Raw genomic sequence first — 26,071 nt, 5'->3', positions numbered from 1 at the left:
TGGAAGCCGGCTCCGAGGACGAGAGCGGACCGGGGCGATGTGCATTTCCAGGGAGGTGTGAAGTGTGCACCGCTGCTCCTTCTAAAGGTCTCAGCTCAAGTCCAGTCGAATCAGGCTGGTTTTCTGTAAATCGGTGAGTCGTGGTTATGTTGATTCTTACGGACAAAGCAGAGTGGAGGGAGGCGGGAACCAGGGGGCTGGCTCGGGGCCTGGGTTCAAACCCTGACTCAGGGATGCAAATTATGTGACTGTGAACAGACACAGCACTCTGCTGCGAGACTCACCGGGAAAACGGGAGGCGCTGAGCCTCCCTGGCGCCTATGAGCCAGACGTAAAGGCCATGCATCCGCTGATGAGATGAATCTAAATGGGAAATGGGTAGTCCTCTGGGTGGAGGCTTGACTGGTGGCTCAGACGGTAAAGCGTCTGCCTACACTGCCGGAGACCGGCTTCAATCCCTGGGTCAGGAAGATCCCCTCGAGAAGGAAATGGCAACCCACTCCAGTGTTCTTGCCTGGAGAATCCCACGGACAGAGGGGCCTGGTGGGCTGCAGTCCATGGGGTCGCAAAGAGTCGGACACAACTGAGCAACTTTCCTTTCTTTTCTTTCTTTCATGGTGGAGGGCACACAGAACCCCACCCTCCCACTCCCCTCATCCTGCGTTGCCCCCAACCCGAAGCTTGCTTGCTTTCCACATGATGACTTTCCCACGCTGACACCGGGCCAAGTCCACGGACCGTGCTCCAGCACCCAGTCTCGTCCTTTCGGTATCAGAAGCTTGCCAGCGAGCGTCTGCTGGATAGCCGACCAGAGAGAGGCCTCGGGCAGGAGGCCGGGGAGGGGGCACCGGGCCGAGGAGCATCTGCTGGACAGCCGACCAGAGAGAGGCCGCGGGCAGGAGGCCGGGGAGGGGGCACCGGGCCGCGGGAGGGGCAGACGCCATCACCTCCGCAGCTCGTCCTCACAGAGGCGGCACCTCAGCCAGGACCCCCCTGTCCCCGTCCCCCCACCTGGAGGACGTGTGCCCGCACGTGGCACTTGGAGCCACAGGGCAGACGGGGCCTGGACCCCGCTCAGCCCGCAGGGTGGGCACAGCTGCTGCTCCCGAGGGCCCCTTCCCTGGGTGGGGGCGGCCGGGGGTGGGAGTGGGCGGGCCCCGCCGGGGTGCCCAGGCCTGGACGAGCCTACGTCCTCAGGGAGCCCACGTCCTCAGGGAGCCCACTTGTCCTGCGTTTCCCTGCCCCCTGAGTGCACAGTGCTCTGTGCTTTTGACCTTCTAGGACCTTTGCAAGCATTAACCCTCTCCCCATCACAGCAGCTGTTTGAGGCCAGCACTATCGCCGCCTCCTAGACACGAGGCAACAGCTGGGAGCCCCGAGCACGAGGCTGATCTTCACAAAGCTTCCATGTGGACTCAGGCTCCTTGTGGGGTGAAAAGCTATGACCAACCTAGACAGCGTGTTAAAAAGCAGACACATTACTTTGCTAACAAAAGTCCATCTAGTCAAGGCTATGGTTTTTCCTGTGGTCATGTATGGATGTGAGAGTTGGACTATAAAGAAAGCTGAGCGCAGAAGAATTGATGCTTTTGAACTGTGGTGTTGTAGAAGATTGTTGAGAGTCCCTTGGACTGCAAGAAGATCCAACCAGTCCATTCTGAAGAAAATCAGTCCTGAATATTCATTGGAAGGACTGATGCTGAAGCTGAAACTCCAATACTTTGGCCACCTGATGCGAAGAGCTGACTCACTGGAAAAGACCCTGGTGCTGGGAAAGACTGAGGGCAGGAGGAGAAGGGGACGACAGAGGATGAGATGGCTGTATGGCATCACCAACTCAGTGGACATGGGAGGCTCAGCAGGCTCTGGGAGAAGGTGAAGGACAGGGAGGCCTGGTGTGCTGCAGTCCATGGGGTTGCAAAGAGCTGGACACGACTGAGCGACTGAACTGACTGCAGCTCCGCCTCCAGGCAGCCCAGCCGCTGGGTGTGGCCAGTGTCAGACCCGGGGGAACATGCCCAGGGTGGGCGTGGGCTGGGAATCTCTGAGGGAGAGGAAGGTGCTCACCAGCCTTCGGGGGTGCGGGTGCCCCTCTGGGACTTCCACCTTAGGGTGTGTCTCAGCCCTTGGTCTGTCCCACCTGAGCCTTCTCTGGTGGCCGCCTGGGCTTTCCCGGGTCAAAGGGAAAGTGTCGGATGTCAGCAGGCAGTTGAAATCCGGTGGACCTAGAATAGACTGGAAAGAGCTGTGGGGAGGAAGGCGGTCACAGCATGGAGAAAGCATCCTGTTTATTTCTCCTTGGAGAACCCTAGAGCCTTCAGACCCACCTGCAGGGGGGCGGAGTGCCCAGGGGTGCTGGGCCTGCAGGGTGGGGGTGGGGAGGGAGGGACAGCTGGCGCCCGGCAGGCCTCTCCGGGCCGGCGGTGCCTGGCTTCCTCGGCTCGTAGACGCACCGATCCAGTCTCTGCCTTCATCATCACGCGGCCTTCTCCCTGTGCGTCTGGGCCCAGGTTTCCCTCTTTTGAAAAGCACACCCGTCATTTTGGATTAAGAGTCCACCACCGGCAGGATGACCTGCTCTTAATCTCTCCCACAACGACTGTTTCCAAACAAGGTCACATTCTTGGGTGCTGGTGGTTGGGGCTGCAGTGTATCTTTCGGAGACACAACTCGACTCGTGAGACTCAGTTTCCTCAAGTCTAAGCTGAGAAAAATATCATGGGCCTCACAGGGTGTGAAGAGGATGGAACGGTCGGTGGGCGCGCAGTCTTCTGGCACAGGGCCCGTGCTAGTGCTAAACGAACGCTACCTATCGGTGCGTGCTAAGTCACTTCAGTCGTGTCTGACTCTTGGCGACCCCATGGACTGTAGCCCGCCAGGCTCCTCTGTCCACGGGATTCTCCAGGCAAAAACACTGGAACAGGTTGCCATTTCCTCCTCCAGGAATCTTCGCAACCCAGGGATGGAACCTGGGTCTCCTGCACTGGCAGGCGGATTCTTTATTGCCGAGCCCCTGGGGAAGCCCAGATGTGCCTGTATTTATACATGTGTAAACTGAGTCACTTTGCTGCCCACCTGAAACACAACACTGTAAACCAACTGCGCTCCAGGATGAACTAAAACTTTTTAAATAAAAATAAATAAGTTAAAAAAGACAGAAGACCGAACAAGGAGTGACAGAGAGATACAGAGAAGAGAGCATCACCTGTGGGGTACCTCCCCCCGCCTGTGCCCGCCTGGTTCCTGGCCCCGCAGCAGAGGGCGCCGCGGCGTCTGTGTCCAGCCCCTCCCGGTCTTGGGCGTCCCCCGGAGGCTGCGGGTGTGGGTGGAAAGAACCGCCCAGGCGATTCTGACGCAGCTCCCTTCTCCCTCCTCAGGTGAGACCCCTGCTTGGGCCACAGCTCTGAGACACAGGGCCCGGGGCTGTGGGGACAGAAAAGATAGCATCCAGAGCTCCGTCCTGCTCAGGGGACCAGCCCCCGGCAGGTGGGGCAGGTGGTCACGAAGAGTCAAGTGAGAAGAGCCGAGAAGGGGGTGCTGGTCCAGCTCTGGAGCCACGGCCGAGAGCCCCAATCCTCTCACCACCCCACCCCTTTAAAACACCTCCCCGGCGGTTTCCATTGCTGCAACTGTGGCTCCCACGACAGACTGCGTCCAATAAGTAGAAACGACTTCTCCCAGCTCCCTCGAGAGCCTCTGAGCAGCCCTGGGATGACCCGCGTCCCTCTCGAGAGTGGACGTCACTGTTGCCCACAGCCAGGATGCTGGCTGCTTGTGGGCCAGGCGGGCCTGTGGGAGCCCTGGGCAGGGAGCGCTGGCGGAGGGGCCTGCATGCACAGGGTGGAGCCGGACCCACGGCCAGTCCTGACGGAGGCCCTGCCATGTCTCCAGGGACAGAGGAACGGGTCCCAGAGGGAGTGGGTTGAGACACATCCCCTACGCCATTTGTTTTCAAATCCTTGGAAGCAAACCTGGAGGATTCCACACAGCACTGGGCTGGGAACAGGAAGCTGCCTTCTGCTTTCGGCCCTTCATCTTCATGACGGACTCCTGGACAGAGGGCTACATTTGTCCAAGCAGTCCTCAGCAGTCGCATCTGTAAAATGGGTATAGAACACCAACACCCAGCCGATGCCACAGGGCTGCTGAGATGTGTCCCAAGGCGCAGTCCTTGGGACACCCCTGACCCTAACAGAAGTAGAAGCACCGCCTTGGCCCCCGGAGCCCCCGCAGCCGGGCCGGCATCCTCCCCGCTCCCCCCTGCCCAGGCCTGCCCCTCCTCCCGGTCCTTCCCACCCTCTGGGTGATTTGGCCTCCACCTCCGGCCATGCAGACATTCCTGGTGGAATGACAGGAATCACACCGTCCTCAAACAAAATGCCGACTGCATCACTTCCCTGATGGGAAGCCTGTCTGGTGCCCAGCTCCTCACAGAGATCCGGCCATGGCCCCCATCCCACCCTCCCGCCCAAGCCCTGCGCACCCTCTGACCTCCCAGCTACTCCTCTGACCAAGCGCCCCTCCTCACTGCGTCCACGCCTCCAAGCTCGGCTCACCCCTAAACACATGGCTGGAAGGTTAGCTCCTCTCCAGCGCTCCCTCCCGCCTCACCTCCCCCTCGGCATCACTGGCTCAGCCAGCGCTGGTCACCCCGCCTTGTCACCTGCCTGTCCTGAAGTCCCTCCCGGATCCGTGAGCTCCTCTGGGGAGGAGTTCTCTGCACACGGCCGCCAGCACCTCGCAGGTGCTCAGCAAAGATGCAGAAAGAAGCTGAAACTTGCTCCAGGAATGATCAGAGTGGGCAGCGGTAAAACCACATGTGCTGAGCATGACTGTGAACTTGAGGGAGAGCCAGCATTTCATCTAATCGCTACCACCGACCCTTGGGTCTAGCCTGATGTCACAGATAAGGACGGGGAGCTCAGAAAGATTTAAGTTGCCTCTGTCACAGCCAGTAAGCAGAGGACCCAGACGCAGTCTGTCTGACGCGAAGCCCGTGCATATTCATCTGTCCTGGGCTGGTTTCACCTTGCCCGTGTCTCTCCTAGACACTGCTGGGTCCCGCCGCAGAGCAGCCTCCCCGGCTCAGAGAAAGCCGCAGCATGAAGCATATAAGAGCCCTCATCACAGCCGATGTCCCTGTCCACAGTAGCAAGACTGACTGGATGCATCACGGTGAGGACAGTGGTAGGCGCGTGGTGTGGGAAGGGCAGCCTAAGGGGTCCATTCCTCCCCTGCTCCTGCACGGGGTAGTGTTGCTAAGAGGCTCAGCGAGGACGTCGCTTGGGGAGGGGTGTGGAGATAACCACCCCCAACCCCGGGCCCTTTGGCAGCTGGATGGCCTGCAGCTGGGGATGAAGCCGAGGAAGCCTTCGGAGTGCAACCCCAGCGCTCTTTTCCGTGTTAAGACATATATTAAAAGCATAACCGTGTTACGGCGGATATTAAAAGCACAGCCAAGCGGGACTCCCTTCCAGGACGGTTTTCATCAAGCGCGTGGGCCCCCAGGACCGCGGGGACCCTGAGCGGCTGCCCCAGGCCTTCCGCCTGGCTGCAGTCACCCTGGGCCCCTTGCTGCTCAATTACTCCCATCATGAGCCACTCCTCAAGCAGGGGTCATTCCTCTCGTCGAGCTAAAATCAAATATCGTACGTTTGAAACAGCAGTCAGAGGAGCAAAACGTTCAGAGAGGCGGCCGTGCAGTGTCTGGGGAGAAAGGAGAGAGCGGGTGAGCAGCTACGTCCTCGGCGGGGCTGTGGGTCAGTCCTCGTGGTCCACACCCGTGGACAAGCGCTCCTCGGGGCTGGCGCTCGGGGTGGGGAGCATCAAGCCCTCATGCTCCGATTCACCAGAGCAAAACACTCGCAATAGGAAAGGACGTTGTTGGGGGCAACGCCCGTTCCAGAACCCGCCCGTCTCCCCAGACCCCCATCCCAGTCCGCTGCTGTGACCGGAAGACGACTTGAGAAGGGGCCGCAGTGTGGGGACCGCGAGGGTGGGCTTCCAGGCTGCGGGCAGAAGCAGGCCCCGCTGGTCCGGACGCCCTGGGCCTCGGTGGTCGTAGCCAGGCTCCATCACCAGGGCGGGGAGAGCCAGGCCGCCCCCTCCAGTCCTGCCGGGGCGTCCAGCGTGGAAAGAGCCACCGGGGGCTCCTTCAGGGCCGCAGTCTCGGCTCAGCCCGAGATCCTCTGAAGGTGCAGCCTGGCCTTTCCAAAAGCCAGCCTGGAGCAGGCGTTTCAAACCCAGCCTGTACAAAACCGCGCTTCCCTCCTCCTCCCAGGCTGGCTGCCCCGGAGGCCGCTGGTAACACGTGGAGAAGGCGGCCTGGAACTCTCCGAGGGCGGTGCCTGGCTTTCTGAGCAAAGCGCTTACCTTAACACGGAAGGAAAACGCGCTCTCGCGCAGCTAGGGCGATGGGCTCAGAATGGAGATTCTAGAGACAGCATCACTCATTTAAAATCGGATTTTCATTTTTCTTCCAGCCAAAGTCCAGCCTAATTCCTGAAGCCCAGTTCCTGAAGCCAAACCAAACAAAACCAAAAAACCCAAAACTGTGTTTTTGTTTTCATTCTTTCCACAGAAAGCAAACGCACCTACCCTCGGTGGTGGACTGCTATTTTTTTTTAAACATTTGTTGATTTTTTTTGCATATTTTTACAACTTCTTTCCATCATTTAGGATGAAAATGCCCAAAACCTCAACGAATTCCGCAGCGCTCCCATTTCGTGTTTCTGCAGCCCGCGATGCAGCAGCATCCTGCTCTGAGGGTCTCTTCGCCCTCAGGACCCCTGTCCCCTCCATCCCCTGGAGGTCCCCTGGCCTCTGTCCCGTGTCTTCATCCTCACCATCCGGGGGCATGCCAACGACCACGTGGAGAAAGCACCCCCTTCCCCAGGGATGGGGTCCCAGTGGGACCAACTCAGCCATGATCCGGGGAAGGGTTTGGAGATGGGCCCTGTGGGCTCCCAGACGTCCCAGACGTTTCAGTCCCACAGCCATCTGCCCCGAAGATGCGGAGATGGAGGCGCAGGCACGCAGACACCTGGGTGCCTGGGTGACTCACAGATTCCCGTCCCGTCTGGCCTGTAAACGCCGACCCCAGGGTGCAGGCAGGCCGCTTCCTCGGGCCTCACCAGCTGCTTTTCTCTGGACACTGTGGGCAGCTTTGGAACCTGTGCCTGTGAGGAGCGTGCATTATTAATCCCGCAGCATCCGTCTCAGGCCCTGCATACTGAAAGTGGTTCTCTGATATCCTAAAGGCTCTGGCATCCGAAGGTCCTCCCTGGTGGGGACGGGGAGCTCGCACGCCCTGCCAGCCTGAAGGTCGGCCCTCTGCCCTCGCACACAGGGGCTGTTACAGCCATTTCTTTTTAAAATAAAACTGCAAAATACCTGCTTTCCTTTTTCAATTCTGCCATATTTTCCGAGAACCACCATCCTGTGAGTCTGTATGGGTAATGCGTTTCCCCACTCACACAGGCACAATTTGGGAAGAGACTCTCCCTGTTCGCAAGAAATAACGTTGGGTGTGTTTTGCTTTGGAGTTCACTCCTGTGGAGAGGGACCCCCGGCCCCACCGCCTCGGTGCCGGGTCCCAGAGTGGACTCCCAACCCGAGTGAGGCAGCCTGGTGTCCATCCATCCGTCCATCCACCCGTCCTCGGCCTCTCTGTCCACATCACAGAGCCGGTGACCACCGAGCACCATGGGCTCCAGGACCAGATTCCCAAGCGTAAGCCAAGCATGTCCGTAAGAGTCCCCTTCTCGTTCCGCAGGAGAAACACTCGGAAGGAGCTTCCCAGGCGGGATTGGAGTCCGGCTCTCCCTGGCTCTGCTCAGAGAATCGGGTCCCCTTGGAGGCTGATGGCGGGGGGTGGGGAGTGGTGACTTCAGTGTGACGACCCTCAGACACGCGTGCTCCCCCCACCCCAAGCGCAGAGCAACACACAGAGCCCACCTCGGAGCTTCCCCAGCCCTGGTGGCAGGTGCCGGGCAGGGGCCTGCCAGCCTGCCTCTCCATCAGCACTGGGGGTGACCGGGGGGGAAGAGGACAGTACCATGCACAGGGAAAGGGAGGGGGAACGCGGGGGACGAGCCCCCCCGCCACAGGGGGCCCGGCTCCAGACTGTTATCTTCGCATGAGTCACTGAAGGGCTGGGTTTTCAGAACGGTCACTCCCACAGCCAGAAAGTGACCCAGGACCTTCCTCCCTTTCCACGATGGGGGCTGAGGTGTGCAAAGTCTTCCCCATCACGGGGCAGGGGTCGGGGGGCTGAGCACCGCGGCTCGCCCTGCCCTGCACCCTCGACCTCCTCCACCTGCTCTCAGCCCGGGACGGACATTCTGGACAGCCAGTGAGCTCCTCGCCCTGGGGTCCAGGTGGGCTTGGGCAGAGAGAGGGCCGGAAGCCAGAGGTGGAGGAGAGTGAGAGGTGTCTGCAGGGTCCCCGAGGGCCACCGCCTGTTCCCCGCCCCGCCCTCGAGGTTCGGGCTGCTGGTGGTGACGGCCCCCGGCACACCGTCTATACTGTCACCTGGGCTCCCCACACTGAACCCACGACTCAACACTCTTCTCTGTTTCCCGCTTAGGAAGGGGCTGGCACTTCCTGTCATCTGATGATTAACTCAAAGTCTTTCACAGACGTGTTATCTTTGGGGTGAAGCCCACCCTTTCACAGCTTCCCAGGTGGCGCTAATGGTCAAGAACCTGCCTGCCAATGCAGGACATATAAGAGATTCGAGTTCGATCCCTGGGTCGGGAAGATCCCCCGGAGGAGGGCATGGCAACCCATTCCACTCTTCTTGCCTGGAGAATCCCATGGACAGAGGAGCTTGGCGGGCTACAGTCCATGGGGTCGCAAAGAGTCAGGCACGACTCAGCGACTTGGCACCCACCCCCTTTCACAGGCCCTCCGTGGCTCTCCATGGGCGCCTCCCAAGCCACTGGTCCACGCTGACTTCAGCCAGGGTGCACCTCCCCAGGAGCACCCGCAGGCCATGCCACTTCCTCTCGGCCTCCCTGAGGCTGCTCCTTGGCCCAGACTGGCCCGTATCTGCCAGGTCACCCTGGTAGCACCTTTAATGACCTGGCACCCGGTTCTCTTGTCCTTTCCTGCCAGAATCCTCCCCTGATCTCAGACCAAGCACTAAGGCAAGCGTCACGTTCACATTCCTGGAAGCAGCCTCCTTCCCAGCCTCCCAGCACAGACAGCTCAAGGTCCCCCTGCTGGGCGGGGGGACAGCGCTGACTGGCCTCTGGACCCTCCTGCGTATGGGGGCTGGCTCCTTCTACTCAGGAGAAGGGCGTCACCACGAGCCTCCTTTGCCAGGGGCTGCATGTGGACTGAAGGTCGACTCGGCAGAATCACGGAGCGTTGACAGGCTTTGGCCTTAAGACATTGGGCTGAAATTCTGCCTCCATGCCTTGCTGGCCAGGCACCTCGATCAGGACCTGACCTTCAGGCCTGGGATTCCTCCCATTGCCTTGGAGGGTTGTAAGGACAACCACCACCCCGCTCTCGCCTGACCCAGGGAGGAGGCGGCCTGGTTTGAGGCCCCTGCACCAGCCCCGCGACCTGGGCAGTCTGAGGTATCATGGGACCACTCAGAACCTCGGTTTCTTCTTTGAGAAACTGTGGCTTTGGAGGAGTGTCTGACCTTTCATCAGAGGGGGCAGCACCTGGGGCTGGACCTCATGTTCCCCTCCAGTCTGAATTTACCCTCCTGGAGCTAATCGTCCTTTTTATCTTGTTCTGACTCACAGTTCAGATTGCCTTCTCCCAACACTTCTTTATCCAATGGTCCCATGGCCCCAGGAATCTTAGGCCAAAGGCTTTTCCATGACCACGACTGCATCCCCAGTAAGAATGTACCACTGGGACTTCCCTGGTGGCCAGTGGTTAAGACCCCACGCTTCCAATGCGAGGGCAAGGGTTCGATTCCCAGTCAGGGAACTCAGATTCCCCCATGCCTTGCCGCAAAAAAAGAAAAGAAAAAAATGCATTGCCTTTTAGACACAGGGGAACTGAAGGAAAGAGAGCAGATGAAATGGAGTTTAATTGACCACCTTTAGCACAACAGCCCCACGGCACTTATGCTCTCAAGAGGGTATATCCACAACCCCATCTCCAAATTAAAAATGGCAAACAGTTTTTCCTACAAGAGACCTTGTGCTGTGGGCTAAATTGCTTCAGTTGCGTCCAACTCTTTGTGATCCCATGGACTATAGCCTGCCAGGCTCCTCTGTCCATGGGGATTCTCCAGGCAAGAATAGTGGAGTGGATTGCCATGCCCTCCTCCAGGGGATCTTCCCAATCCAGGGAGCAAACCCAAGTCTCTTATGTCTCTTGCATTGCCAGGTGGGTTCTTTACCACTGGCGCCCCTGGGAAGCCCAAAAGAGCCCTTAAAGTAAGCTAACTCAAAACGCCCTTGGACAGGCCAGAAAACTCAAATGGCTTCGACAGGCTGAAACCCAGCGGTGTGACCCACAGACCAGCTCTGTCTTCCCCGCGCCGGGATGGAAGGCTGAGCGCTCTGACCCAAGAAACCAGAACCCCTGCCCCAGGTCGTCCGCTCTTTGCTGAGGACGCCTCCAAGATGACACGCCGTGACGATGGCAAACAGCTGCCTTTGGACACGCTTAACACTCTTCAAAGTCCCTTCCATTTTCCCGTTGAGGCACCTCACAACCCACGGAGCTGGCTTTCGTAGCCTCGTTTTGCGATGACAGAACAGCCTGCCTGAGAGACCGCATGAAGAGAGGAAACACCCCTTCAAAACCTGGACTCAGACAAAGCAGCCCAGCCCTGGCCCCTTCCGGCACACTCCCCGAGCTCTGCAGAACGCCCTGTGCTGACCAGGTGGATCCGCCTTGACCCACACACTCTGTGCAGACACTCCACCAGAGGAACTCCAGTGTCTGGTCTCAGAGACGGGAGGAGGGGGCCGGGGTGGCCAATGAGTCAAGCTGAGAGGTCCGTCCAGATATCAAAGCCTGGGCAGTGGCTTGTGATAACCCTCCACTCCCAACAGCAGAGCTGATGCTCCTGTAGGCATGGGCCTGGTGCCGTTTAACCCACACACACCTGCCTCCCGCTCTAGAAAGTGGGCAGTGATGAAAATGCCACTGTCACAGACTTGCCACGAGGACCATGTGAGCAGATCCACGGAGTGTGTGTGGGACAGCGCTGGTCCCCGGTACCTGCTGCCTGAGCATCTGAGTGATGGTGGCAGCGTCTCAGCTCCGGACAAGCACTCACTCAGAATTCTGCTGTGTGGGGACAACCCTCACTGTCCCTACAATTCCACCTGTGCACAAGGTCAGGGAAACGATGGGCTGGCAGGGAAGAGCATCTGCTTCCTCCGCAGGCTGGAGGAAGCAGCAGGCTCTTTGGGAGGTGAAGGTGCTCCGTCTGAGATCAGAACACTTCCTTGGCCTGAGGTATCAACCCATAGTTGGGGGCCGAGTCTCACGTTCACCCCAGCCACTGACCTCATGTGTCATTTACCAAGGGTGCAAAAGTCCTGGCTACAGAGCCACCACAGCCATCTGGTCTACCTGATTGCCCTCTGTGACACCACCCTGCTTAGGCAGCATATGAACTCCAGCACACGCAGGCTGGAACCCTGAATTTTCTGGGTTGGGGACCGCTTGTCCAGGTTTTAATCCACTTCATCTCCTTCCGTATGGCAACAAGACTTTTATTCCCCTATATACCAGAGCTTAGGGTAGAAAAAGAAATGTTTGAATTTATGCTACCATAAGTCCTGTCTTCTTGGGACACAATTTCCAGGCAAAGGGGCTTAAATTAGTAAAATGTCCCTCCTATTCCCATGGAGAAAGAGGTGGTAGAGATGCTTCTGAAAGTGAAAGTCGCTCATTTGTGTCCGACTCTTTGCGACCCATGGACTGACTATACAGTCTGTGGAATTCTCCAGGCCAGAATACTGGTAGCCTTTCCCTTCTCCAGGGGATCTTCCCAACCCAGGGATCGTACCCAGGTCTCCCACATTGCAGGCAGATTCTTTACCAGCTGAGCCACCTGGGAAGCCCAGAGATGCTTGTACTTGCATTAATTAGACAGCTACGCATGCATGCCTGTGAAAGGCTCTGTCAACCTGGGGATACAGGAGGAGCGAGGTTCGGTGTCAGGACCCGCAGGGAAACAGTGCCACGGCACCCTGGGGTGCATGCCGCGACAGACCGTGGTCCTGGTGCTATGGAGGCCCGGGGCAGGGCCCTTCCCAGCCTGGATGGGGAGCCGGTTGGGGAACAGTACCCGGAGGAGGCCTTCTCGGGGAGGCGACTAGCTTTGATAGTTTATGATACAGATTCCGAGAATCTGAACTGAAAGAGACCTCTGTGCTCAGGACGTTTTGACAGTTAAAGAAAACAAAGACAGTCTCTCTGGAAGTGAGAGCTGTGGCTCACAGGCGGCTCGCCCGGCCTGGGCCCCCCAGCCTGGCCCCACCAGGCGCACTCCCGCTCCCAGGGCTTTGAGCGACGGTGGCTACCCGGGTCCTCCTGCCAGGGACTAGCTAGCAGGGGCAGGCTTAGGGGGAAGAGACCCCAAAGGTAAGTCAGAGGGTCTCCACCTTGGCACTGCTTAGAATCACCGGAAGGGCTTTAACATGCTCCCTGGGGGCTCCGCACGCAGCCAGAAGGTGCTGGAATCCAGAGGCCTGAGCTCAGTGCACAAAACCGGATATCCTGTGTCCAGGTTTATTTTAGGTTTTAACATTTTTTTAAAATTGAAGTCTAGTTGATTTACTATGTTGTGTTAATTTCTGCCAGTACAGCCGGGATTCAGTTACGGAATATACATATTCATTCGCTTTACATTCTTTCCCACCGTGGTTATCACAGGATATTGAATAAAGTTCCCTGTGCTCCACAGGAAGGCCTTGCTGCTCACTCCGGCGTCTTGTTTGGTGTGCGTAGCCTGCTGGGTGTGTGGGACAGAGGATGGCTTTTCCGTTTCTGGGAGGAGGCCGATCCGCGGGGGCCAAGGGGGCTGTCAAACATCACAGATGTGACGAGAGGCGTGGAGTAGAGTCCACGAGCCCAGTGCCTGCCCCCCGTTGGCCGGAGGTCCTGGCTGTGAGTCTCCGGACTCAGTGGGGCCGCTGTTGAGGGCACAGCTGTGAGTTCCCAAGGACCCCTTGCTTTCAAGGGGGCCACAGGGCTCCACGTCTCCCCAGGATGAGCTGTTTCATCACAGATGCCTCGTGGGGGCTGCAAGCCTGGGCTGCCATGCGTAGTGCCGGCGCCCCCTGGATGCCAGCTCTCAAGGGACGAGGGGCTGGGGCGATGGCTCCAGGGACAAAGGTGGCTGGAGCATCCTGGGTCTCCTGGAGGACAGTTGGCCGAGGAGGAGGCCGGCCTGCTCCCCGGGAGCTGCGAGGGGGCCTGCCAGGACCCCCACTCTGTGCTGCCAGGGCCTCATGGCCTTCTAGGACTCACGGTCCTCTCTCGGGGCCCCCGGGGCCACCCTCAGGCTCGAGAGGAGCAGAGCACAGAGGAGAAATGATTCTCGGAAGCTCTGTGGGAGAAGGCAGCCAGTTTGGGGGTGCTGTACCCGCAGGCCAAGCAGCACTGGGGCCAGCGGCCACCACCAGGCCCTGGAAGAGGCTCACAGACACCCAGCTCCAGAACTTCTTGTCTGTGGTCTCAAGTCATCCGGTTCACGAGGCTTTGTCATGGTCGCCCCAGGAAGCTATCAGAGATGGGTAAAGTGCTGCTGGACAGAACTGTGGGGAGGCCAGGGAAGACTGTGCAGGCCAGCTCCAGCAACCAACACCTGCAAGGAGGCTGTGCAGGGAGATGGGTGGCGACCGGGGACCTTTCAGAGGTGCCCAAGTCCATAACCCCATGTGACAGCCAGGCACAGCCCAGCAAGGGCACCAGGGTAGAGAGGGCTGAGGCCAGAGCCCCCACCTGTGGGTCCTTCCTGGGAAGCAGGGTGGGTGTGAGCCCCCAGAAGATGACCCTTGCCCTCTTGGCCTCCCTAGCCTCCAGTGGGTGTCTAGGACACAGAAGAGGCTCAGAACAAGCCGATGGCCGTTTGTTGCCCCTGGACTGGCCGCCACCCATGTGACCCCCAGCCCCCTTCACATCCCAGCCTGGAAACACTGAAGCATGAGAGGTTTGAGAACAGTGCCGGGGTACTCCCTCCCGAAATGAAATCAGCCGCTCAGCCAGACAGTGAGAGGGCCTCAGCCTCCGGGGTGGGGACGGGAGGAGTTTGGGACAAAGTATATCTTTATTTTCATGCGGCTCTACAACTCGCCTGCCCAGTCCGGCCCAGCCAGGACCACTCCACGGAGGGGATGGCCCCAGGGCCCCACACTGGCCCTCTCGCCTCCCCTCCAGCCTGCGCCCACTCTCCCTGATTTGCTTCACTTGGAGAAATACTTCTGTTTTGATTTAGCTACACTCCCGTCATCTCTTATACATACGAGTGCCTCCCCCACCCCAGGTCATGCTGGGTGGTCCATCCCCCATGCGGATATCTAAGGCCTCTGGGGACTTTCCGGGGCTCCACCAACCCGGCAATGGGGTTTAAGCAAAATGTTTGCACTAGTCTTTCCTGGCGGGTTGACTTTGCACAGAAAACAAAATACTCCCGGCAGAAGCAACTTGCGAAGTGGCCAGCACTCAGGGTTTTCCCAGATGAGACCTGCTCAAGGTCACACCAAGAGTCACAGGGTCACACTCAGGGTCACTCTCAGGTGGTTGGTGACAGCCGGGCGCCCCCAGGAACGGGTCCCTCCTGCCTGCTCATCTGCCCCTTTCTTTCTCCAGCTCCTTCATGGCCACCCCTGCCCCCTCCCACCAGGTCCCCAGCCCATCCTCCCACCCACCCCCACCTCCGGCCTGGGGCCCTCCACCCCCCAGCGCAGCTGTGCCTCCGCTGCCACCTCCAGGAAGCCAGCAGGCTTCTCTTTCCCAGACCTACTGAAGAGGCTTTGGGATGAGAGCCTGAATCCAAGTAGGGTTGCAAGTGGGGGCGGGTGGTCTTAGCTCCCGCCTCTCGCTCGCTGCATCCAGCCCCCGGCTCATCACAAAAAACTCAAGGCCCTGGTGAAGGAAGGGGGAAGACGGCCAGGCCCTGCCTCCTTGCTGCCCTGAGCCTCCCGCCTGCGGTTCCCGGTTCCTGCCCGCTCACCCGCGCTCCGAGGCGTGGTGGGCTGCGGGCTCCGGGTCGCGTCCCTGTCGTGACCCCGGCCCGGGTCGGTCCCATACACTCGCCTCGGCGGCCTTGGACATCCGACCGCGAGCCGGGACCAAGCAGTGTCCGGCGGGTGGTCCCCGGGCGCGCTCGGGGCTGGAGCAGGGTGTCGGCCCCCACCCACCGTCCGCCGGGATCCGCTAGCAGGCGCGGCCGCGGGCCAGGGCCGGAAAAGGAGGGTCGCCCCACACTCACCGCACGCGCTCCTTCTGGAACCGGGGGGCTTCCTTCCCCTCTGAGAGCCGGTGTCCGAGTCAGCCTTCCCTGGGCTCGCCTCCCGCCCCTTGCACACACGCACACGTGCACACACACGCGCGCAGACACACAGGCCCACTTGCACACGCGCCCCGCGCATCGCACTGGCTCTCAGAGGCCGGGTCCGGGGCGGGGACCGCAGGCACCGGCCCTTGGGGTGCGGAGGAAGGATCCAGAGGCCTCCCCGGGCAGGGCCCCGGGAAGGGAGGGGCCGCGGCGGCAGAGAGCTCTGCCGGTCCACCTCCAATCCCGCGAGCGGGCAGAAGCCAGGGACCTGAGTTGGGACCCCGGAGCCTCGGCAGGGGACGAGAAAAGCCGGTGCCCGCGGAGACGAGGGGTCGTAGGACTGACCGAGGCTGGCCTCCGCCCGCGAGCGCGGGGCGGGGGTGGGGGGGCTGGAGCCCGCGCGCCGACGCCCCCTCCCTGCCTTGCCGCGGGCAGCGCAGTCCTGTCCGCCCGGCTTTGCCCAGATCCCCTGGAGGCGGAAGATGGAAGCTGGCTTTTGTCTGACCTGGTCAGACAGCCGTTTTGTGGGATAAAGGCTTAACGCTCGGTGAACACGCAGAAAAAGCTCAGCGCTGGCCCTCTGACAATCCCATTGTTTGGGGCCTGAGCCCAGCGGTTTGGTCTGAAAGCGCCAAGTTCATGACATTTCAAAGAGAAACGATACTGGGAGTCGGGGGTAGGAAGGGGGAGGGCGGGGTGGGCAGGAGAGACAAAATCCTAAAAGGAGATAACAAAATTTGACTCCTTGGCCCCCGGTCTTCCTCGGAGGCCCCCTTCAGAGCCCTTCAGACCAAGTCCCTTTCTCAAGACACATCTGCACTGGGAGCCGGGCTGATGGAGTCAGCGTCGCCAGGGGCTGCAAGGTGAAGGTGTGAAAAGATGCTCTAATAAGCATTGTGGAAGCTTCCAGGACTATTAGCAAAGCCCGAAGCCATTAGCACAAGCTCCCATTGTCTGCACCGCCCGGCAAGAAGAGATTTTTGTCAAGGTCTACGTGACATTTGTTACTTTAGGTGACAAAATGAGTTTATTTTAAAGAGCTAGAGTGCTATTGTTTTCCTCTCATTTTTATTATTATTATTACTATATCCTTTTAAAAACACACACACTTTTCTGAGCCAGGGAGCAAAGGAGCTTCCATTTTTAGTGTTTAATTTGTTTAATGTGCCTCTGCGAAAGCAAATAATTCGGGAGAGAAAGCGGAGGAGTCAGGAAATTGAATGTGTTTTGTCTCCAGCCAAGTTTCCCTTGAGTGATTTCGTTTGCTTTCTGTCTCGCTGAGCAGGCTCCGCTTTCCTACGTCCAGCCAGCTGGGCCTCCGCGCGGCCCTCCGCCCTCTGTCCGGGGAAGCTGTCCTCTGGAAGAACAAAACAGGCCTTCCAGAATGATGCTAACGCGAGGAGAAAATAGGATTAGGCAAAAGTATCAGCAAGGTAAGTCGGATTAACAGCAAGGTTCAATACATTTTGGCGTTCCTGTACAGTTTTTAATTCTACAAAGGTATACGTTTCCCTTCCCTGGTTTTATTTAAAGAGGCTGTTTGTTTGTGCCCAAGAGGTAGACGAGCGATAAGGCTCTGTGTGGAATTGGAAACATATAACCTTGCAAAATGACATTTCGCCCTGTAGAGTGTGACCCGCTCGGCAGATAAAGGCAGAGTGCCGACGCTGGCTCTTTGTTAACGCCTTTTGCCCCCTGGCGTCGCTTTGATGGAAGGACACCCCCCTCGTGCTGCAGCAGAGCGTCTGCCTGCCGGCTCCATCCCCGCAGGCAACCGGGGAGATGCCTGCTGGCCCTGCCGCTTTTTGAATACCCCAGGTTTGTGTTTAAACACTTATAAACAGGCACTGGCGATCGCAAAGCCAGGGGAGCAGAGAGTTTGATGGCAAAGACCGGTTGTCTGTACTACTGGAAAGACGGAGATGGCCCTGCACTTTGTCACGTGCAGATTTAGTCTTCATTTGTTAATCAGGCTCCTCCGTCTGTCCTAAATTAATGCAATTCTTTGGGGCAAGGCAAGGGGGCATTAATCATTGTTTCAGTTTGCAGATCGTTTAGCAATAAACTTGGCAGGGGGCTGTGGTTCCCTGGGAAGTCCCCCCAAGGAAGTTGCTGCCTCTGCCACTGTCTGGGGCATTTCTGAAGGTCCTTTCCAAGACGAACTGCAGACAGAGAGCAAGAGGGGAAAGAGTACACCCCAAAGGCTTTCAGAGTTCTGGCTGAGAGGGAAACGTGTTTGAGAAAGCTCAAGGCCAAAGGAAAAGAAAGTTCTGCTTGGTGAGCGTTTCCCCCTTTGGAGGAGGCCGGGACAGTCACAGGATTTCTGTCTCCATTTCAGACTTGTCATAGGCGGTAGGGCATGGTTTGGAAACGTGAATCTCCAGAGACAGAGCAGGGTCCCCAAGAGAACTAGGCAGGGCTGGAACTCTGGGCTCCCATCAGCTCTGCAGAAGCGATAGAGAAGTTTGTTCTGTCTGAGCGCTGGCTCTGACCTGCCTTGTTACCCGCGGGCTTCCCGCAGAGAGGATTCCTGATGGTGTTTTCTATAGTGTTCTCTGGGTGATGCATTTAGTAAACCCAAGAAGTCTGTAATTCCGTTTTGATTAGTGAAAAGTGAGTCTGGGTTTGTTTTGTTTTAAAAAATTTCTGCCTCTTTTGGGGTTTGAATGCAGATATGTGTGTATATGAGAAGGAATGAACTTTTGCAAAGCCAGATCTTGCTGATTCCTTGTTTTAATGGCGCGGTCTGCAGATTCACGGACGAATGGCTCTTTTACAACTGATCGATAATCTAGCTCATTGCGGAGGCCGCCGAGGTCCAGGACCTATAATTCTCTCTTAGGTGGGAATAAGACTCACCACCTTTGGAGTCCAAACTCTGCTCTGGTTACCCAGTACCTACACTTTTAAAGTTATTTATTTCCATTCGACAGCAGACGGTTCTAAAGGCCTGGAGAGTCTGGACCTTTTTGCCTCCTCCTCTCTCTCGTTATCTTTATGCTGTAGCATCTTTCAAGGGCTTTCCTTTCCCAGAGCCCATACCTGTAAGGGAGGTTTCCGTGTTCCCAGCTGTCAGCTCCAGTACCCAGCCCAGATGCTGCGGGAGGAGGTGTGGTCCACCCGCTCCCCCGCCCCTCCTCTTCTGCCTCGTGGTGCTGGAGCCTTGAGCTTGTGGTTCCCAGACTGGAACATGTTGCACAAATGTCTCCGTAGAAGAGAAGGACAGAAGGAGAGTTCTAGAGCTGTTGTGTGCTGACGGATACACAGGAAGCATCAGCATGCACACTCGCTCGCACACCCGTCTTTGAGCTTGGGATTCAGATCCCTCTGCTGTTTCTCGGTGTCTCCGAGCTGGTTTGTAACCAGCGGATGCATTTATTAGGGGATATTGTCCTCCTCCTACTAGCAGCATTGTCGCTTTACCTGGAAATTAAAAGTAAAGATGCAGCATCCTCCAGGGAGAAAGACGACCGTCCAGACTCCCTTCAGGACCTCGGCTGCACCCCCTGCCCCTCCATCTGCAGCCCACAGATACTGCAGATAATAACCCCACCAGCACCACCGCCGGAGAGGTGGGCAGGCCCTTGGCCTTTGTGCCCTTGTTGGCCTTGGGACTGGCAACCTCCAGCTCACTCTGCTTCCGGGCTCTGGGGGCTTGCCGGCTGCAGGGCTGCGGGTTTTCGGTGCTGTAGCGGCTCTCCTTGGCAAAGGCCCTCGAGGAGCATGGCTGCCCAAGCCACGGTTCAAGCCTGAGCCTGAGCTCCGAGGGGTTTTGTTTTTGTTCGGAGAGGGGTTTTGGAGACGTGACATGCTTGCAAAGCCTAGGGGAAATACGAAGAGAATGCTGGCAAGAATCCAGCCCCAGCGCCAAGGAGGTCAGCGAAGCCAGGTTTTAGGAAGCCCTGGTCAGGTTTGTGGGTGCTAGAGGGAGGCCACGTTGGGTCTGCAGGGTTGACACTTTGGGGTGGACCCCCACATTAGGAAGCCCCTTCCTTTGCAAGCCTGGAGGATGGGCTTCTCGCTGCAGGCCCGCTTAGAGGAAACAAGTCCTTGCATAACCACAGACCCCTGTATCAGGTGGGGAACCCCAATCTGAAAGGGAGAGATGGGGAGCTTTGGAAACCTGCCACTCCAGTGATGAGAGATGGGGAAGGCAAATTCATTTCCACTGGACTGCTGTACAGTAGGTTTGAAGAGAACAAAGCAAAAACTATTAATGTGTGTAAGTATATATACTTACTTCATATTAGTCTTGTCTAAATATAGCTTCATTGGGTGTCTTCACCCCCTGAATTGAGCAGAGTCCAAAAGCTGTCTCTTGGCCAAGTTCACACACATCAGCTCTCTCCCTGGGCATCTCCATGCATCTTATTTACCCTACAGTTTATTCAAACTTATTTTTGAAGGCAGTTTTATTCGGCTTGTAAAGACTTTAACTCATCGGGTATGCACTGTAAAAGTTTCGAAGTCAAATGCCAGCCCAAATTCCAAATCGAGAAGTTAAATATTTGTTTTTAATTTTTTGGCTCAAACATGTTAACTAACAGAAATGATTCTTTCTGCTCTAATATGCATGCATAAATAGACTTGTTATTAGAACCCTCCCTTAAAACAGCATTTGCTTCCTGCCCTGACGCATTGTGCTTGAAAACTCCATTCTTAGAAGAAATTTTAATATGTACAAATAAAGAGCAAGTGCTTGACCTCAGGGTACTTTGGTCCAGGAAGCAGGACGCAGAGGACACAGCATTCCTGTTATTATTTGAGTAGCTTGATTATAGAGCAGTTTTAGTAAAAGAATGTATTTTGTGGGAAATTGTAAAAGGGCTTACTTCCCAGAAAATATTGGCACCCAAGTCCTGTTAACAGTTGTCCTTTTCAATATTATAATAGGAGATTGGATAAGTAAATTTGGAATTTTGTAAAGAATTTCAGGGTTTAATTTGCCAAATATTTTAGCTGTGTTGCATTTTTTTCATTTACCTATTTATACATGTCACTTTCTTGAATTAGCAAATCGCTCTTCACTGAGTGTAACTAACTGATAGAGAATATGAATAGGTTTGGAAATAACCTCACACCTGACCTGGACATCGTTGGGAATGGAACCACAGAGAACTGTCTTCTCTGCGGAGGGGTGTTTCCAGGCTAATCAAATTGCAAACAGTTTAAAAATCCTGCTCAAACTAACATCCGTGTCTGATGGAAGAGGTGCCGTCTGACCGTAAACCAAGGCAGGACCCATCATAAAGAATCAGTGTTCCCACATCTTCATATCTGACTTTTTTTAAAGGGCCCTTTTGGGAAACATGCATCTAATGCTTAGGGAGATGAGTGTTAGGCACACACCAGTCACGTAGTAACAGCCTTGATCGGCGAGCTATTTACTTGGTCTCTGCTTTATCCTCCAATTCTTAAGGAAACAAAGATGCCGCCTGCCCACCTCTGTGAGGGGAAGCTCGTTTTCCTTTCTTGTGGAACACACACTAAGGGCCCTCTCTTGCCCTAGACCAGGTGTTAACTCTCCTGATTAATGCCCCCTGCACCTCCTAGAGTGACCTGAACTGCCTACCTCGCTTTTCGGCCAAGCAGGGTTCACACGGAGTCTGCCCTTTACGGCATCCACGTGTCCCCTGCATGACACACAGGTGAAGAAGGTGGCCGTGTATAACCAGAGCTACGTAGGTTCTAGCCGGTCTGTGGTCTCCTGGCAGCTTGAGTCCACGAAGCCCCTTCCACCCCAGAGCGGAAAGGAAAGGGAGACACGGCTTTCAGGTTTCCGAGGTGCACAGGGATGGCAGGGCTTCTAGGGGTCGTTTCTTTTCACTAAACTCAGGGATTTAGCAGGTCATCAGGTAATTCGTTCAAGAACGTACTCTGTAGCCAACACCATTTTAAATGTACCAAGAGAAGCTTCCCTCTCCCTGAGATCTAGGACCGCCTTGGGGGAGCCCTTGCTGGCACACAGCGAAGAAGGCAGACTTCCCCTTCCCGGGATCTTACGGGAGACTCATCAAGTCCTGTGCGCGCCCACTCCTGGCTCGCTCCTGTCCTGGTGGGGCTGGTGATGGAAAGGGGTGGCAAAGGAAGGGACAAGGGGCTATCTCACTTCTGCTGGATGCTGCCTGTTAAACACAGCAGGGCGGGGGTAGACAGAGAGCTCCCCTATTAGCGCTCCATCCTCGCTGCCTTCGCCTCAGCTAAGAGCTGCCCCTGTACTGTAAAAAGCGACCCTGTTCCCTACACTGCTTGAAACGCGGCTGTGAGATTTGGCTGAATCAAGCTGCATTGGCTGCCAGCACGTGGGTCCGGGCGTGGGCGCGTTGTGCGTGCACGGGGACGCGTGTGCACGGGGAGGCGTGTGCACGGGCACCGTGCGAGGCGTCCGCGGTTCAGACCGGCTCCTCCAGGCTCAGCAGCCGCGGGCTGCGTTTGAACGGCGTACGAGGGTGCAAGAGGTCGAAGGGGCAGCGGGTCCAGGGGAAAGAAGAGAGACAATTAGGACCTGTCGGGGTGCCTGCACCCTCCCGCCTTCTCTAAGTGACCTTTACGCCCGTGGCGGCGAGGAAGTAAACAATATTGATCAGGTTCTTCCTTGGGTTCCACGGGGCCGCGCTCCGCTGTGCAAAATGAACCATTAGCGGACGCTATTGACCGAGCGCGCTGGCGGCCTCTCCCCCATTCACCCGTCCTCGCGTAATGAATTCGTCCATTTAGAAACATTACAAGGAATATTGGAGATTGACTGCCAGAGGAAGTGACACTTGACCCTTGCATCCTGCGCCCTGGAGGGGACAGCAGCCCGGTTTCAAAATAGCAGTCCCCGAGCAGCGCCGCGCGGCGGTGACCGGCCGCCGCCCTCCGGAGCCGCTCCGGGCCCCCTCGCCCGCCCCTCCCGCCCGTCAACCCGCGTTCCCCGCTCGACGAACCTTCCCGCAGCCGCGTTTCAATCAAACTCACTGGGATGGCACCGAGCAGGCGCCAGGGACAAGAAACACGGCGCGGGGCTACAACGCGCGAACATGCCGAGCCGCGCGCTCCGGCGCCCTCGACCACGCGCGCTCCGCTCGCCGCGACCCCACCCGGCCCGCGCCGATCGCCGAAGGAGCTGGGGTCCGCGGGGTCGCCCCCTGCGTCCCGGCCCCCGCTCCCGCGCCCTGCGCTTCAGTCTCCGTAGCGAACCCGGCGGGCGCTTGCGCTTGGCGAGTCCCGGGCTGGGGTGCCGGGGAGGCGGGGGGAGGGGGGAGACGTCGCCCCCCCAATAGCCGCGCTCCCAGTTCGCTTCCTGTGGGAACCCGCGGGAAGAACAGACCAAGACGCAGAGAGAAAGGAGAGAGAGAGTGGCGACGAGGGAGGGGAGAAGGGCCTTGGGGTGCGTCCCGCCCTTGGGCCTCCGCGCCCCAAATGCCCCGCGCTTCGGGGGGCTGGGGAGGCTCTGAGATCGCGGGGTTGCGGATCTGGGACGCGTAGGCTATTCACAAACACAATCGGGTGCCGAATTTGGCTTCTTCGTTTCGAAGTCGGGGAGGACCGATGTGGCTGGGAGCGCGCGAGCTCCGCGCTCAGAGCGCTCCGCTCTGTCTGCCGCAGGCCGCGCGGACCCGCCGAGGTTGCTCCGCCCGAAAGTCCGGCCGCGCCTTTTGTTCTGGCCGGTGGCCGTAATTTAACATAAAATGCCTATCAGAATTACTGCTGCTGCTACACGACTTTCCCCTTGTTTTGCCACCAACTAACAGGATTAGCCAACATGAGCGAGATTTCAAATTAACCATAAAAATTACAAATTGCAATTCATTTAGCTGTCCATTTACTACATTAGAAAAACATAAATAAATGAATCTGTGTTCGGAGGGTTGAAAGGGCTGCAAGGAAGCCTGAGCATCTGGACTCGGGCCTCGAGTCAGTTCTCCACGCCGGGAGGCCGGCGGCGGAGAGATTTTCAGCGTCCTCCAAGACCAGACAGAGGCCATGTGCGCCCCAGGGGTCTTCCAGGGGACTTAGGACCCGGAAGGAGGCCCCTGAGTGCAAGCATTCCGAGCAGAGTATTCCCTGGAAAGGGCCTGGGGGGCGGGGGACGTGGGCACAGAGGAGAGGTCTAGGGGACAGGCTCTCCAGAAGAAACACCAGGGAATGCAGCAAACATGATTTGCAAAACTCCGAGTGGTGGCAGCGATTCTCCTTTGCTGCCTAGAGTGTAAGGACTGACACCATGGTGAAATCTTTGCTGCCTTGGGCTGTGGACGGGTCCTAGCCAAGTTACGCATTCCAGTCGGTTTGCTTGAGCAGCCCAGCCCTTTTTAGGGAGCAGGCCTTTGGTGTGGCCGATGTTTGGAGGCGAGGTGGCCTTTGAAACCCAGCTTCTGCTTTCCAATTTACTGAAGTTTCACACTTCACAGATGCCCTGAGTCCTAAAGTCTTGTCTGAGCGGTAGACTGAGTGGGAGGCCTGATTTATGGGGGATGCGATGGGTGGGGTGGGCCAGCACAAGAGGATTCCAGCTTTGCTGGGGGAGGCGGGCTGGGCAGGAGTTCTGTTCCCCCCTGGCCAAACGTTTCCCCCGTGGCCCATCAACACGTAAGGGGAAACGCTGACTGTGCTTCACTCCCACCTGGTTGGTTTTTTGTTTTTCTTAGTTCAGGAGATTTTGTTCCAAAACTAAATAGTCTTTGGTAACAGATGCACTTTCCTCCTCTCTGCAGCTGGAATCAGGCCTCCCCAGGGCAGGTGGCGATGCCCCCACTGTGTTCGATCAGCCTCCAGCCCCACTGGCCACCCTTGGGGTAGGGAGCCTCCAGCTTCTCTCCCACAGGTTGGCCTGGTCTGGGGGTGGGGGTGCTTCTGCCAGCCGCGTGGGCACCTGTCCGGTGGGCCACATCCCGTAGATTTGGGAGAGGGAGTGCTCACCCCAGTGGGGAAGGTGGGCTGGCTGGAGTAGTGGGCAGGACCTGGGAGTTGACACCGAGCTGGTGCTGCACGCAGGGCAGCCCGGCTCCCTTGCCCTGCTGTCCCAGGATGGCAAGAAAATGTGCTAGGTCTAGGGCCCCACCAAGACACGCACCGTGGATCTTTCTAGACAGACATTCTGTGGCACTCACACATCCCTACCGCCACTCCTTACATAAACTCTCAGGCCAAATCTAGAGGAGGATCTGCGGCCTCTATAGAATGTTTAGGAATAAATCCGAACCGAACAGCCAGCCGGATTCCCCCGAGCCTGGGCCTCCACGGTAAAGCCGGAGGAAGGCAGGTTGGAGGAGGATGGGAGGCAGGGCACTCTGGGCACCCATGGGCTCCTGCGTGGCCTGGCGCCGCTGTCCCACCCAGCCTGACCTTTCCTGTCCTGAACCTGCTCAAAAGTTGGGCAGGCCCCCCAGAGAGGGCGCCTCCAGCTTACGGAGGCCTGAACGCAGGGGCGCAGATTTTCCAGAATCTAGAGGGGGGAACCACGGAGCCTTTGACGAAGCCTTGGCGCCTTTGATGGCTCCCCGCAAAGGGCAGGCTGGGTGCCCAGGTGGCGCTCCCCGCACGTGGGGAGTGTCGCACCCCAGGTCCCCGGCTGAGACACCCGCCACCCCCAACGCAGGCCTCGGTGGGTCAGGGGCGCGGACCCCGCGCGCAGCCCGCACTCGCGCAGCGCCTTCCGCGAATAAGCGGCGAGGGGAGGAGGGGGGTGGTTTTCCTGTTCTGCCGTCTCGCTCTATCATCCACGATCACGCAGCCAGAAGACGCCAAGGGGAGTTTGTTCAACTCTCCGCCAACAACCGCCGTTCGGGTTACGACTCATTTACTCCTCGCAACTCTGCGTTCCCGGGTGCACAGGAGCGGAGAAGCCTTTGTTCGTCTGACAAAGACCTGGATGCCCGCCTGCCAAGAGCGTCCAGGACGAGTGGACTCCCCGCACCCCTCTGCAGGTTTAGGGGCTGCTGGGTTAGGGACACCTCCGCGGATCCCGACCTAGTTCGTTTGGGGCCCCAAACTGTTCCCTTGAGCCTGCCAGAGCCCTTGCAGAACCCTGGCAAAAAGTACCTAGCCCGCCCAAAACAGGGCCATCCGCGGTGCTTGGGCGTGTGCGCATTCTTCCGGGACTGTGGGGAAAGGGGAGCCGATTTATTTTATTAAAGTTTTCCAGACACTCACTGACTGGTACTTGACTGTCTCTCCTGCACCTCTAAGGAACTCAGGCCATGCAGCTAGGGGCTGAACTTGAGCAAGACTTGGCCTCCAGAATTGCTCCTCTGCTGACGCCTTCAGGGACCCCTCACATGCCGGCCTGGGACATGACCTGTCCACCCTGCTGACTTCATCGTGGAGTGAAGCCCAGACTCTGCAGAAGCAGAACCGTCCTAGCCTATGAGGTTCGCCAGGGGTGGGTCAGACAGGATGTGGGTGAGTGCAGTGGTCCTGACCTTCCCCCTCGGAGCAGTGGGGGGCCCTCCCCAAGACAGCACTTTGCACCTGATAGCTTTCAATTATTGACATCGTCAGAGAATCTCCGTTGGGGAGTCTCAGAGCTGGGGTGGTTAGAGGGAGGGTGAGCAGGGGTCTTGTGGGCGAAGCCATCTGGCCCCCCGGGTTTCTGGT

This window comes from Bos mutus, chromosome 4 (assembly GCF_027580195.1).
Source record: "Bos mutus isolate GX-2022 chromosome 4, NWIPB_WYAK_1.1, whole genome shotgun sequence".
NCBI classification, from domain to species: Eukaryota; Metazoa; Chordata; class Mammalia; order Artiodactyla; family Bovidae; genus Bos; species Bos mutus.
This window is presented reverse-complemented; position numbering follows the sequence as displayed.